Source organism: Cibotium barometz, chromosome 35 (assembly GCF_041138505.1).
Source record: "Cibotium barometz isolate CiBa-2024 chromosome 35, ASM4113850v1, whole genome shotgun sequence".
NCBI classification, from domain to species: Eukaryota; Viridiplantae; Streptophyta; class Polypodiopsida; order Cyatheales; family Cibotiaceae; genus Cibotium; species Cibotium barometz.
Genome location: NC_141080.1, coordinates 33,079,457 through 33,096,024, shown reverse-complemented (window position 1 = coordinate 33,096,024; position 16,568 = coordinate 33,079,457). Strand labels below are relative to the sequence as shown.

Sequence of the window (16,568 nt, the reverse complement as noted above, 5' to 3'; positions counted from 1 at the left end):
ATTAAATGTAGGAATATGGCTCATTCGGTTTGAAATGCAATATTCGTACATTTATTTAATGTACGAATAATATAGCTTATCTGGTTTGAAATGGCATCCAGTAGCTAGTAAGTAAACAACTGTGCATTGTTTAGTCACATTTCAAGCAACCAAGGTCACGCTTGTCTTAAATGCGGTATTAAACTAATAATACTGGTCCTTGTGGCGATGGCAAAAACCGCAGGCTGCGTGAAGATAGATGATCCTGTTAATGAAAACCGGGGCTCGTGCTTGGTCTAATTAACAGAGTTCCACGACCTTGTCTTACGGGGTTAACCGTGTCAACCATGCATGCTACACGGATCACAATATAAATCGAGGCTTTGTACTAGGTTCAATATAAATCAAGGCTTTGTACTGGGTTCAATATTAATCCACTCATGATCGACATTCTTTAATCATACTTCTTCTTTTCAGCTTAGATTGGCTTGGCTTGGCTTTCTCTTATTAATCGCATCCTACACCACACCACAATTTGCTATTCTCTTCAGCCCAAATTTAATGACTATATTCTTCTCCATTCTTCAGATTCATTCTTTGTTGCTCCTCCTTGGATCGGCGCTTATACTAGTGCGTCTAGCCTGTGCAGGCTCCGTCGTCAATGACGACGGAACCATGACACACCATTTTGATTTCAAGGTAGCAATTATCTCAATTAAGCCACAAATTAGGCCTTCGGTCATTATGGTCAACACTTATAATTAGAGCGATTAATGATCGTTAAGATCAAACTTAATCATCATCAGTAGTAGTCAAATACGATCGACAAACTCTACGTATAGGAGTTTGATTATCAGTGCTTAGATCATGCTGCAGACGTAGTTATGACCAGGAGGACTAACGATAGAACGATCAAACTGATCAACGAAGAGTAGTACAGTTATAGGAATATTAATGCTTATAATCTAGCCGCTGTAAGTAATCATAAGACCAGGAATATCGATTCAGGATACAATTATAATTATGATCGTGTTTGCTTATGATCGATCAGGTGCATTACACCAACGTTACTCGCCTTTGCCATACCAAGCAGCTGGTGGCAGTGAACGGGCTCTTCCCAGGGCCTACTATCTACGTGCGGCAAGGGGACACAGTTAACGTGAGAGTGTCTAATCACGTGGTGGAAAACATATCAATTCACTGGTAATTATTATTATGATACTTCGAGACGATATACTTATTATAATAATTATGGTATATTAAATCATCCTTAATTGGGGCCTTCATGATTTCTTAAATTACCTTGTAATTATTCAGCAGCTGCTGTTGTAATGAGTAGATCAATGACCTTGCAAATTGTATTAATCTCGTAATGCGCCTGCATCAGCTTGAATATTTATCTATTACCGCTGCAGGCATGGAGTGAGGCAGATGTACACAGTTTGGTCCGACGGCCCCGCCTACATCACGCAGTGCCCTGTCCCCGCCCGAACACCCATTTCACACACAGCTTCAGAGTCGTACGAGAGCAAGGGACGCTCTTCTGGCACGCCCATCTCAGCTGGCTCCGGGCAACCGTGTACGGCGCCTTCATCATCCTGCCCAAGTACGGCAAGCCGTACCCTTTCCCCGTGCAACCCACCAAGGACTTCCCCATCATCCTAGGTAACTATTAGCCATACAGTATAATCATCACAATGTTAAGCTAATCATCACACTAGCCATGTATATCGCATAATCACATTATGTTAATACGCTAATCATCGATCATAGCCTATATATAGTGCATAATCACTCTGCTCAGCTAATCATCACACTAGCCATAGGATTAGAACTATATTGAAGGCAACCATACTAACTAGAGATAAAAGCTTCGGACTCTATATATATATAATGCGGCTGCACCTTCGTAGCAGCAACACTTAATTGAGGCTTACCTTGTGCAATGGTAAGCTAATTCGATCACTCGCAAGGGTTAGAGCTTAGGTGAATCTGTACTAGACTATATATAGCTAGAGATAAGATAGCACATATTCTTGTAATGTGGCCGCAGCAGCTGCACACGTACGTGCCACCCACCCCTAGTTGAGAACAGTAAATTAATGCTTACCTTTCAACTTGATCTTGCAGGAGAGTGGTGGAACGTGGACGTGTTGGATGTTGAGAAATTTGCTCTAGCAGATGGGGGAGGCTACAACTTGTCTGATGCCACCACTATCAATGGGCAGCCTGGCTTGCTCTACAACTGTTCACAGCAAGGTGCAGAGGCCGAAAGCAGATCAAAGTTTAAACGAATTAATTATTTTGAACAAATCTACGTGTGACCAGCTTGCATGATTAAAGTTTGATTAGAATTGTTGGTGTTTTCCCCAGATGTAACCAGTGTGAGGGTGAAGCAGGGGGAGACGTATCTACTGAGGGTGATCAATGCGGCCATGAATTTTCAGATGTTCTTTCAGGTCGCAAAGCATAAGTTGACAGTGGTGGAGACAGACTACACACTGTGTAAGCCTTATACAACAGATGTGATAGTGCTAGCGCCTGGACAGACAGCTGATGTGCTAGTAACAGCAGACCAGGCGATTGATAGCTATGTCATGGCTGCATCCGCATACTCACCGGCTAGAGAAGACAAGGTCCCATACCCCAAAACCACCACAACCGCCTTGTTTATCTATGAAGGATCAGCTAATTCCACCACCACGACCCCCAACAACAGTAGTCAAGCTGTCGATCAGCGCCTCTATACTTTTCCCACCTTCATTCCGGCCGCTAATGGCTCTGATTATGCCCTTGATTATGTGGGGAGCTTGAGAAGCTTAAACAGCAAGGTGTATCCCTCGCTAGTGCCCCAGACCGTCAACCAAAGCTTCCTTTTCACCGTGGGATACTCGCTTGAAGAATGCCCGGCCGGACAAACCTGCTACGGCCCGGAGGGACAAAAAATCTCTACGGCCATCAACAACATCACATTTGTCGCCCCCAACATCTCCATCTTACAAGTAAGAGATCTCATATTCAACTTAACGCCTCTACAGCAGCAGCTAATCATCGTTTGAAGCCTCATGATCTACGAAATTAATTAGTATACCTGCAATATTCACTAATCACCACATCATCATTGATCTTTGATGTGTGTAATCAAACATCAATTAACTAATCGGTATAAGCTTGCTTCATTTGACTTCTTCATACCTGCACCAGGCATATTACGAAAGCAAGAATGCTGCTGACTTGCCGGGAATGTCCACCTCCACTGCAACGGACACCTTCGAGACCAATTTTCCCAGCGAGCCTCTATACCAATATAACTACACGGGCCCCTCTATAGAGGACAAGTTTGCAATCTTTGGGACCAAAGTTAAAGTAGTGGACTTTGAATCCAACGTGCAATTGGTGCTCCAAAACACACAAACCCTATTTTTTGAGAGCCACCCCTTCCATTTGCACGGCTATAACTTCTATGTGGTGGGCATGGGCCTAGGCAACTACAATGCATCATCAGACCCAGACCACTTCAACCTCGTTGACCCTCCTGCCCCATGAACACAATAGCCGTCCCACCAGGAGGATGGGTTGCTCTCCGCTTCTTCACCGATAATCCAGGTAAACTTACTCAGCTATATAAAACACGTATATACATAGATACCTTTCATTGCATGTGTTAACCCTGCATGATGATGCAATTGTTGATTCCATGTAAGATTGAGTATATGCATTATAACAAGTACATGCATACATGTATGTGTATATTGCACCTACATGTATACTTGTAATGTGTATAAATACCTTCCATTGCATACATTAACCTTGCATGCAATCGTTGATTCCTTGTACTCTTGAGTATATATAGTACAAGTACATGCATACATGTACGTGTATACACACACCTACACGCATACTTGTAGTGTATATAGATACCTTTCATTGTTGCATACATCAACCTTGCCTGCATGCAAATTGTTGATTCCATGTCTTGAGTATTATATACATCACAGGTACAAGCATACATGTATGTGTTACATGTATACTTGTGATGTATATGTATACATTACAAGTACATGCATACATGCAGTCGATTCTTCTTTATAGGGTCACAATATTTCATCTGCTAGAGAAACATTTTGACATTTCATATTCTTTATCACGGGTGCTTTTTAACTAGGGGACACATCCACTTTCCATCTAGTTTCTAGCCGATACATCTCTGAGATGGGTACCATTGTGAAGTGCATTTATAAAGGTTTTCCTTGTAAATAGTGAACTTACGATAATTGAGTTTTACACATGATAGGAGTTTGGCTTATGCACTGCCACTTTGAGATGCATACATCATGGGGGATGCAAATGGTGTGGATTGTCAAAGAAGGAGACCGAAAACTCCCACCACCACCAAAAGACTATCCAAAATGCTAAACACTTGAAGACTATCCCAAATCCAACATTACCTTGCAAATGGACATCTACTTTTCAATAACATTACCTTGCAAATGGACATCTACTTTTCAATAACATTTACATCATGTTTACTAAGCATGTTGAGAAAAGGGATATACCGATGGACTCCATGGCACATGGCTATATTGCCTTTCCTCATAACTACAGTATTCTTTGTAACAAGCATAGAGTATTTTACAAAATCTATTTGGATTATTGTAATAAGAGGGAGCTACATTCAGTATGACACATGGCTCATTTGTCTTTCCTCGTAATTACACTCTTTTCAAGTGTAGAATAATCCAAATCTTTTAAAGGTTTAATAATTCCAAGTCATGTTTGTATAAATTTTAGTGAGAAGTAGTGCAGCGTATTGTCGTCCAAGAGGGAGTTGCATTCAGTATGCCACATGGTTCATTTGTCTTTCCTCGTAATTACAATCTTTTCGAGTGTAGAATAACCCAAATTTTTTGAAGGTTTAATAATTCCAAGTCATGTTTATATAAATTTTAATGAAAAGTAGTGCGTATAGTTTCAAACCAAAACACCTTGTTATAAACCCTTTTAAATTGTTAAAACCGTAAAATTTCATGGTTCTTCAACCATCTCTAATTATTATAATAACTAAACTTGTTCACTTCTTTTAGCCTCATAAATGACATTGACAAGACTTGAAACTATTAGGATCAGCACCTTTTTTATCATAAAAGTATCATAATAAAGGGGTTTTTGTTACATGCAAAATTTGTTTATTGAAAAAATATCCCAAAAAAATGATCACACATCATTCCAATACAAGCATTATATTTGCTAATCCACCCTATTAGTTATTCTAACTTATTTAAAAACTTACAATGTGTTGAATATTGTTAATATTTTAATAATACATGATCTATTGAAAAAATGTTAACTTAACTATTGTAAATCTATATTTTTAAGTAAAATTTACTAATAATTATAGATTATTATTTTATTTATATCACTCATTTAGGTAATAGTAATACCTTCCTTGCCTTTTATAATTTTATTAATGCATATTTATTTTCATGTACCTTCTTAGTTTGTTTATTTGAGGCTCCAAGTTATTCACGCACCAAATGTTGTCGATTACACATTAGTAGAATTCAAAGTTTGTTGCCAATCACATGCATACGTACTCTTTAAAGCCTTAGTACTCATTCACAGTTTGTTGCCAGTCACATGCATACATGCTCTTTAAAGCCTTAGAACTCATTCATAGTTTGTTGCCAATCACATGCATACATACTCTTTAAAGCCTTAGTACTCATTCACATCAACTTGAATTATTTAGAAAAGCCTAGAATATGATAATTTTTTCCAACACAGGGTGGTCAATTAATTTGTTCAACAAAAAGGTCAAACCACCCCATTTAGCATAAATAAAGCACATGGCCATATGCCTTTCCTCATAACTACATTCTTTGCAAGTATAGAGTATTTGTAAAAGTATGTTTAGATTATTGTAAAGAGGGAGATCCATTGACGATGGCACATGGCTCATTCGTCTTTCCTCATAATTACATTCTTTGTGATACACGAGTTTTATTTATTTAAAGATTGCATTTAACTCCAAGTCACGTTTGTATAAATTTTAATGAAAAGTAGAGTGCATATATATTTAAACCAAAACACCTTTTTTGTAAATCTTTTTCATAAACACAAAAGTTTATGGTTCTTCACCAATCTCCAAATAATATAATGATTAAACTAGTTTACTACTTTTACATAAAGTTAGTTAGCCTCACAAATGACATTGGTAAGACTTCAAAGTCTTATGCCATTAAGGAACTTCTTTTTTATTATTAGGTATCATAACGAAGGGGTTTATCTTACACATACACATTTTTTATTGAAAACAATCTCAAAATAAAAAATATTGATCACGCATCATTCTCTTTTTTATATATACTACAAGTAATCTATATGGTAATCGATCCTATCATTCATGTACTTATTCACCCTATCATTCTCTTTTATATATATAACACAAGTGCAATCTGACACAGACCAACTGACTTAGAAACATCTCCAAATGTCCTTTGACACACACAGGCCCTCTGGTAGCTCTAAACTTGAAGAGATATCACATTATAGACACCCTTCTGGCTACAACTGACACACAGTTGCTTTAGATCTGACTATACCTGACCAACCAACTAAAATGACTCAGCTGGAGGCTTTCTCTAGTCTACATCATCTAGAACTTCTATACCCTCTAGACACGCAAACCAAACATGAATCCTACCATGTGGCGGACACTCAGTTGACTCCAACCTAGCTCTAGCTACCACAAAAACACGATTCAGACCACAAAGCCTTCTGACTGCTAACAGCTGACCTTTGACAGACTTCTAACTATCAGATGTAACTCAGGATCACTTCCCTTTAACTCAGACAAACCAAAGCAAGGTTCCTACACCTTCTGTTGATATTTTGATGCTTAGCTGACACCCAGCAGACTCAAAATCTTCTCTACTCAACTAACACACTAAGTCAGTAGCACTGACCCAGAACGAGATCCCCAATCTTCAAACTCACACACTCAAAAGCTTTATCTCCACCACAAACCTAAAGAAAACAACATCTTCTTCATAACAGAGACATCAAAATAAAGGACATCACAAAGCAAACTCTGTCTGCTTCAGATATAGAAAATACGTCATTGTTTCAACATTCCTGAGACCTAGCATAAACATAAGAAGGAAACACCCAATAAACTCAAGGATATCCCTCAGGAAGACCCCAAGAACATCACTTCAAAGCTTCACCTTCAAATAGCTCCAGTCAAGAAGAAATCAAAATGGGTCAAGTCTCTAACAAAGAAGCTTCTCTCAGAGAGCCTAGGGGACACACCTATCCAACTCTATGTTCTCTAGCTCACCCTTTACTCTGATCCAAACAATCCTTCTTACTGCTTTTTCTTATTGTCTGCAAAGCTTCAACAACTGTAGATACTCCACCCTGCAACCTTCAACAAAACAAACCAACCTACAGGAGACACTCTCCACTACTGCAGTCACTCTTTGCACTTTCTCATCTCTCATCAAAGATCCACACGGAGATAGTCACCAAAATCTTCCCCCAATTCTCAATTTTTTCTCATCGCCGCCTCCATTCCTTCCATAAAAATATCACAGCCCGTCTCCTTCCTTCCAAAACCGTCAGCACCGACTTTCCCTTGTTGCCCATGCACTTTCTATTTTCAATTGTGCATCTGTGCATATCTAATCGACCACGCAATGGTAATCTTTCCTAAGGTTTCAATCATTCATCTTAATTTTATTATCTACTGGAGATTTAGGATAGGGACATCCTTTGAGCATTTTCCTTGAGCACAAAAAAATCTTATCATAGTTTCATACCTTGCGCAGTAACCATTGGTCTCTCAGTTGTACCCTGTAGAGGCTTACGATCCCTACCCATTATCAGATTGGGTTCTTTCCTGTTGCAGTATTCACACTGTGAAACAACAATGGAATGTGACCCAAAACATTTCCCATCCATTACATCATTTCCATTCTCTCGGATATATTGTGGGCTATACATTAGAAACTCAATGGAGTCTTCTTGGGCCCTTTTATTTGGCAGTTTAAGGGAGTCAAACCTTTTCTCTTAAGAAGAAACATTTTCTAATTTGAAGCTTCAAAACGGCTACTTTATTCGAATTTGAATTTTGGAGGGAAAATGGAATTTAAAATCTAGCGGATAAAACCATATCATGTAACATATCTATGGAAAGCTCTTGATGCGTAGATCACGGATCTGTAATCTCCGCTCAAATTGGAGCTTGTATGTAGAAGTTATGGAGGTTCGAAAATTGTAAAATTGCCCCCCTCCCCTTTTTTGGGAAAAAAGTGCACCCTTTGACCACTCTTACACCTCTCTTACAAACCCATGGTTTTTGCTTACATGGCGGGCTCCTATTTGTCAAAAAGTTAAACGTTTCCATAACCTCATGGCAAATTAAAGGGCCCAAAGAGACTTCATTGAGTTCCTAATGTCTACTTGGTGGATTACGTACAAACACTCAAATAAGTATAATGGGCACCTACCCCACAATTACAACTACACGGGCCCCTCTCTAGAGGACAAGTTTGCAATATTTGGGACCAAAGTTAAAGTAGTGGACTTTGAATCCAACGTGCGGTGCTCCAAAACACACAAACCCTATTTTTTAAGAGCCACCTATTAGGCAAAATTTTGTAAAGATGTTTTGGGCTTGTGTACATATGGGATGCATCGCATGCAAAAAAGCTTTGCCCTGAATGCCCTAGCAGGTGTACAGAGTGGCTGGTTTTATGTTTTTTTACGAGCTCTTGGTGATGTCTCCATGTGGAAGCATATGGAAACCCCAAATGTGATGATGGCTGGTCGATCGTGGGCTGATTCTGGATGCAATCTATGGCGCTCCATTTTTAACAAGCACGTGATGACAGTTGGTAGTGCATGGAGCTTAAAGGCCTTAATACATAAGGGCCTCAATAAATACCATGTAATTTTATTTAAAAAGGTTGTGAAAGTGAAAACATCAACAAAAGAAAATGTAGCAGAATCATGGTGGGCACGTGATTTCCAAATGCAGAGCGCCGATATGGGACTTGCCCGATTCCACCAAGGAGTTTGTTTTCTTGTTGTGGTGGTTGCCACCTACAGAGAGAGGGAGTTTTTGGGTAGAAGTGTGTTGCTTTGGTTTTTCTTTGTAGCCGGCGGTGGCTGGTAGCAAGGAAGAGGGAGTATAGCTGCCAGCGCGAGCAGGTTTTTTTTTGTTTTTTGCAGCTGCTGGTGGCGACAGAGAGAAGGGGTTCTTTTTGTTTTGGAGAGCCGCTAGTTCTCAGTGGACGGTGGAGACGGAGAGACAGAGAGTTTTTCGTTGTAGAGGGACGCCTCTCATATGCAGGGAGTTTTCTAGGTGTTTCTCTATTTTTTGCCGTCGGGAGAAGCTGGTAGCAGGAAGAGTGAGAGGGAGCGAACTACAGTGTGTTTGTTGGTGGTGCTGCTTCTGGCGTCTTTGAGCAGTTCAAGGGCTCGACATCGTGATGAGTCGAGGGAGGAGCGGGCTCTAGGAAGAGCAAGACTGTTCTCTCTCCCATGGAAGGCAGCACAGGAGAAGACAACTTTTCAACTGGCAGCATTTTCTCTCCTCTTTTTGGTGGCTGGTGGCATGGAGGTTTCTTTTGTTAGCTGCGCAGAGCTGGTAGCAGAGAGAGAGGGTGTCTTGTTGCCTTTACTGCCGCAGAGATAAGAGCAAAGTTTTCTCTTGGTTGGGTAGCCGCCTCTGCATAGAGTGGTGTGTTTCTTTTGTTAGCTCTGCAGGTTGGCTGGAGCAGAGAGAGAGTGTGTGCATGTGGTTTTGTTGGGTTACTGCCTCCTCGTATCTCAGGGCAGCTCGAAGGCTGAGGCAATGATGTTTCTGAGAAGAGGTGAGAGAGGGATTAGCCAAGATGAATGGGGGACAACCTTGTGAGTATACATCTTTTGTGTTGATGTGAAGGTGTCATGTATGTGAGATGGTTGTGTGAGGAAAAGCTTGTGTGTCAGAAGAAGCTTGTATGGAAGTGTTGACTAGGAATTCAAGGATGAATGATACTGGTGATGTATCTAGCTATGGTTGTGTGTTGGTATCCTGTGTGTGTTGATTTGCAGGAGAAGGTGTGATTGACGTGTTTGGTGGTGTAGTCCATGGGTTTACACTCTCACAACGCACTTTGTGCCAGCCTTCGATTACCTCGTCATGCACACAGTGGAAGTGTATGTGTTTGCTGGGTGTTTGACTATGGTGCCCCCATTTTGTGCTAGTGATTCCAAGGTTGGTGGAGTGGGAAGCTATAGAGGCCTGTTCCCGTGTTCTTTTTTCCACCCCACACCACCCCTTCCATTTGCATGGCTATAACTTCTATGTGGTGGGCATGGGCCTAGGCAACTACAATGCATCATTAGAACCAGACCACTTCAACCTCATTGACCCTCCTGCCACCATGAACACAATAGCCATCCCACCAGGAGAATGAGTTGCTCTTCGCTTCTTCACCGATAATCTAGGTAAACTCAATCAGCTATATAAAACACGTATATACACAAATACCTTTCATTGCATGCGTTAACCTTGCATGCATGCATGCATGCAATTGTTGATTCCATGTCTTGAGTATATGCATTATAACAAGTACATGTATGTGTATATTGCACCTACATGTATACTTGTAATGTGTATTGATACCTTCCATTGCATACATTAACCTTGCATGCATGCAATCGTTGATTCCTTGTAATCTTGCGAATATACATTACAAGTACATGCATACATGTACGTGTATACACACACCTACACGCATACTTGTAGTGTATATAGATACCTTTCATTGCACCTTGCATGCATGCAAATTGTTGTTTCCATGTCTTGAGTATTATATACATTACAGGTACGAGCATACATGCATGTGTTACATGTATACTTGTGATGTATATGTATACATTACAAGTACATGCATACATGCAATCTATTCTTCTTCATAGGGTCACAATATTTCATCTGCTCTAGAGAAACATTTTGACATTTTATATTCTTTATCACAGGTGCTTTTCAACTAGGGGACGCATCCACTTTCCATCTAGTTTCTAGCCGATATATCTCTGAGATGGGTACCATTGTGAAGTCTATTTAAAAAGATTTTTCTTGTAAGTAGTGAACTTACGATAATTGAGTTTTACACATGATAGGAGTTTGGCTTATGCACTGCCACTTTGAGATGCATACATCATGGGGGATGCAAATTGTGTGGATTGTCAAAGAAGGAGACCAAAAAATCCCACCACCGCCAAAAGACTATCCAAAATGCTAAACACTTGAAGACTATCCCAAATCCAACATTACCTTGCAAAGGGACATCTACTTTTCAATAACATTTACATCATGTTTATTAAGCATGTTGAGAAAAGGGATATACCGATGGACTCCATGGCACATGGCTATATTGCCTCTCCTCTCATAACTACAATATTCTTTGTAGCAAGCTGTTGCATTTTTTTTCCGCCCTTCCACTATGTTTTGATGCATGAGCATATGCGTGGCAGCATGCGCATATTGAAGAGTGATGCCTTCACTTCGTACCCTCACTTGGTTTTGGCACACAAGCATTTTTTTTGCAAGCAAGAAGCTAGCATCAAGGCGCCCCACTCAAGCATGTGTGGGACTAAGGGCTTGGCCCACTTTAATTTTTAAAGGCTTTAAACCTTAGCTTGCTGGGCTTGGCCCACTTTAATTTTTAAAGGCTTTAAACCTTTGCTTGCTGGAAAAAAATGACGAGCAGCGTTGGAAATGAATCGCCGCCATGCATGCCTGAAGCGAAGCATCGCCAGCACACGGACTGCACACGTTCGCTTGAAGAGAGAGAGAGTGCAGCCATTTTTGAGGCCGGCCCTTGTGCTGTGAGCGACGGAAGTGAGACAAAGCTCTGCTAATCGCCGCACGCGTTCGCTTGAGGAGAGAGAGGTGCGCTCATCGAGACCACCAAGCCATCTGTGAGCAAGTGCGGGCACCCTGTTCTGGTGTCCAGAAGCGGAAGAGTGAAGGAGAGAAAGTGAATGATTCGTCTCGGCCGCATTGCAGGGAAATAAACTTCATATTATATTTTTTTTTCAGGCTTTTCTTTATAAAAAAAATGTCGTTAAAAAGAGGTTGTTCCCGCTTTCACTTGACCAAGAGAATAAAGGAAGGAAAAAAGCATAATAACATTGTTTCTTTTCCTTGCATGTGAAGAGGGAAGTGGAAGAGGAGAAGATATTTGCAACAAAGAAGCAGGTGTGATTTTCGATGACAAACAATAGCAAAGCTTCGCACTCACACACTCACATAGTCATGCGTTAGCAAGCCTCGTAAGTTGTTTCTATTCAAAAATTGAAAGCATTGTAAAATTCAATTCTTGAGGGCCGTGAGGGCATTGTTTCTCGTGGAGGGCATCATCGGCGAGCGCACAAAAGCTTCATCAACATCAAGCAAAAAGCGGCTAGATAAGATCTCTCTCTTTTTCTCATATAAAAGCTACATAAATTTGCTTTATGAATCAAGCACTGCGCACGTGAAATTCAATGAACAAATCACATTTCACGCTACATTTTGCCTCCTTCATTGGTGTCGTGGTGTCATCTCGCTCTTTTGTCATTTAGCACAAAGCTTGTTTAACATTTGTGTGTGTATACATCATCGGCACTCCATCATTGCAGCGTCGTACTTGTCAGAAAGATCCATAGCACACAGTCCTATCTACTAGTGCCTTCTCCTTTGGGGTGTTGGGAAAGTGTAGCTCCATTCTTTGTTGGATATCTAGGGGGGTTGTCGGGTTTTGTCCTCTTTGCCTTGCTCGTGCAGATATTTCCCAGACAGTGGCACGCCCGGTGGGACCTTGACTTGGTCTTGGTTCCACGACACGAACCTACTTGGAAAGGGGACTTATGCAAAGTGCCAAAGATGAGAGCTTGAGAGAGAGTGACCGAGCTAAGAGATACCATAAAAGGGAGAAAGCCAAGCAACACCTACTTCAATGTAGCCCCACACTAGCACTTTTCCATTACAAAGTTCACCTCCTTCGCCATCATTGGAGGGAGTTCACCTGGAATCGTAATTTCTATACGAATTCCAATTATGGCTCAACCACCACTTCCTCCTCCATTCGCCATTCAATCACCTTTGGTTTTGCCACCAAATTCGGCCCATCCCGATGCATCCCTCATCCCATTCCCCACATTCTATGGGACACCGTTGGAGGATCCCACCGCTCATCTAGAAACAATTTCAAAATTGCTTGTTTGACCTCACACATCGTCGAGTAAGGGCATGTGATGAATTACTTTAGCACTACACTCAAAGGTGAGGCCTCAAATCGGTTCGCCAAGCAACAACCAACCTCCATCCCAAACTTTGCCGATTTTGAGCAAAAGTTCTTGTGTGAATTTTGCAAACCTCCAAACTTCTTCGCATTTTTTCAGCAATTACACTCATTCAAGCAAAATCACCCGCATGAGACCATGGAACAAGCGGCCACGAGGTTTAGGAACTTTGTTGATCATTACACTCCCGTTTTTAACAACGACCTGCTCACCATCATGGACTCGTTTCTATGAGGCATACCACCTAGCATCCAAATTTTGGTTAGAGCTCAAGCCCCAAATGACTTGAATACGGCCATCACTTTTGCCATTAATGTGGAGAGCTCTTATCGATGTGTTTACGAGCCACAACAGGCCACGACTCCATCTCCTCGTATTATCCATGGCTAGCACCACATACTCCTGTTTTGCCCTCCCCGCAACAACCTTGGCCAACCTCATCGTGTGTGCCTCAACTTCAACTAACTCAACCATTCCAATTCCCACCCGTTATACCACCTCACCTTCAAGTGACCTCACCACCTCTTCTGCCTTTAGCACCCCCTCCTTCTTCTAGCGTCGTGGCTCCCCTAACCTCTTCACAAAATCATGTTGATGCCCCTCACGCTCCATCACCGTATGTGACTTACCCTGATTCTACTTCTACAACTCAACCACCAGCACATCACAAGGGGGGGATGGATATAAAAGCACCGCGTCCCTAGTATTGGGGATTTGAAAAACATGATGACAAATTACATGAACCAACTTAATGAAAATGTGAAGGCTGTGACTCTTGATGTGAATTTTCTAAAATGCCAACAAAACTTGTTGTCTGCACACGTCGCCCTTGTGAGATCCCTGTTTCCACCGAGCAACGGATTCGGGGTACTAGCAGCGGAAGTAGCACTTCTCGCGCGGGACAGGGGTCCCACATTCGATGCCTCACCCATGGATATCCGGACAAGAGACTAATCCGTCGATTTACCCAAAACCAAACCCGGAAAAAATTCCTTTACCCGGAAAGCACGGGTGATTCCACCAAGACAATTTTTACTCTAATGTAGTCAAATCATTTCTGAACAAACTGATCGGATTGCATCTATAAAGATACTCGGTCAGATCAAGGAAGAAACTTGCACTTGGATCATTGGGATCAATGCTTTTTTTCCCATTCAAGAGGCACAGCCGTTGATTCCTATCCATAGAACAATTACTGTCTGGGATTTACTTTATCTATCGTAATAACAAAAATTGAGTCTCGATTTACGGATCCATCAGTCCAGCAGCCTAACCCCAGATCCCATGGGTTAGCCAACCGCCCAACCACTGTAGTGATGGGATCCAATTTGGAATTTGGTTAGGTTTTGTCCTCGGTACCAAGGAAAAGAGTTCCAAGGACCCCTAGCCGGAAGTTCATACAAACATAAAACTAGTCACACCACTTACACACCCAATATGAAATTGCCTTTTTCTTAGCATCAGCTAACTTTAAAACAATCCTTTAATGAAACCATTATGTCACTGATGACAATCCTCAATCTCTAGTTGAATCCTTATTTCCAGTCATTCATTCATCGGTATACTTATGGCATCATTGGTAACCAGAACGCTCATCACCTGTTCACTCAGGGGCCTTTTCCATAGTTCCTAGCTCATAGTAACCGGCAATATATTCATATAATAGAATGGAATCTCCGTGGAAGATCAACGAGATCAACCCACAGATCCATATAAAAGGGCCATGGACTCATCCGTTGAGGACCAGCAAGGTCAATCAACCAGATCCATTCCCGGTTTCAGAAAACAACTCTTATTCCTTGTTCCAATATCTTCCACGACGCACGTGTGGGTATCTTCGGTGACCCAGAGCCCGAGCACCGTATGGTCAGCACCCTCTAGAATCCTTTGCCGCCGCAGGTGACCTAGCGCTTCACTCATAGGCCGCTTCCTTGGTCCCTAGTCCACCGTACGGGAAGCTCACCATTTAAATCGAACCGAGACACGAACCTACTTGGAAAGGGGACTTATGCAAAGTGCCAAAGATTGGCAAGAGAGCTTGAGAGAGAGTGACCGATCTAAGAGATACCATAAAAGGGAGAAAGCCAAGCAACACCTACTTCAATCTAGCCCCACACTAGTACTTTTCCATTACAGAGTTCACCTCCTTCACCATCATCGGGGGGAGTTCACCTGGGATCGTAATTTCTATACCAATTCCAATTATGGCTCAACCACCACTTCCTCCTCCATTCTCCATTCAATCACCTTTGGTTTTGCCACCAAATTTGGCCCATCCCGATGCACCCCTCATCCCATTTCCCACATTCTATGGGACACCGTTGGAGGATCCCACCGCTCATCTAAACAATTTCAAAATTGCTTGTTTGATCTCACACATCGTCGAGGAAGGGCATGTGATGAATTACTTTAGCACTATACTCAAAGGTGAGGCCTCAAATTGGCTCGCCAAGTAACAACCAAACTCCATCCAAAACTTTGCCGATTTTGAGCACAAATTCTTGCCTGAATTTCGCAAACCTCCAAACTTCTTTGCATTTTTTGAGCAATTACACTCATTCAAGCAAAATCACCCGCATGAGACCATGGAAAAAGCGGCCACAAGGTTTAGGAACTTTGTTGATCATTACACTCCCATTTTTGACATCGACCTGCTCACCATCATGGACTCGTTTCTACGAGGCATACACCCTAGCATCCAAATTTTGGTTAGAGCTCAAGCCCCAAATGACTTGAATACGGCCATCACTTTTACCATTAATGTGGAGAGCTCTTATCGATGTGTTTACGAGCCACAACAGGCCACGACTCCATCTCCCTCGTATTATCCATGGCTAGCACCACATACTCCCGTTTTTCCCTCCCCGCAACAACCTTGGCCAACCTCATCGTATGTGCCTCAACTTCAACTAACTCAACCATTCCAATTCCCACCCGTTGTACCACCTCACCTTCAAGTGACCTCACCACCTCTTTTGCCTTTAGCACCCCCACCTTCTTCTAGCATCGTGGCTCCCCTAACCTCTTCACAAAATCATGTTCCTGCCCCTCATGCTCCATCACCGTATGTGACTTACCCTGATTCTACTTCTACCACTCCACCACCTGCACAAGGGGGGGATGGGTATGAAAGCACCGCATCTAGTATTGGGGATTTGAAAAACATGATGACAAATTACATGAACCAACTTAATGAAAATGTGAAGGCTGTGACTCTTGATGTGAATTTTCTAAAACGCCAACAAAAC

The 16,568-nt window shown here is 41.7% G+C and overlaps 1 pseudogene; it reads left to right on the top strand.

Annotated features, from left to right (window-relative positions):
* The first annotated feature begins 207 nt into the window (after positions 1 to 207).
* Positions 208 to 4,491, top strand: LOC147618353 (laccase-4-like; annotated as a pseudogene).
* Positions 4,492 to 16,568: the final 12,077 nt, after the last annotated feature.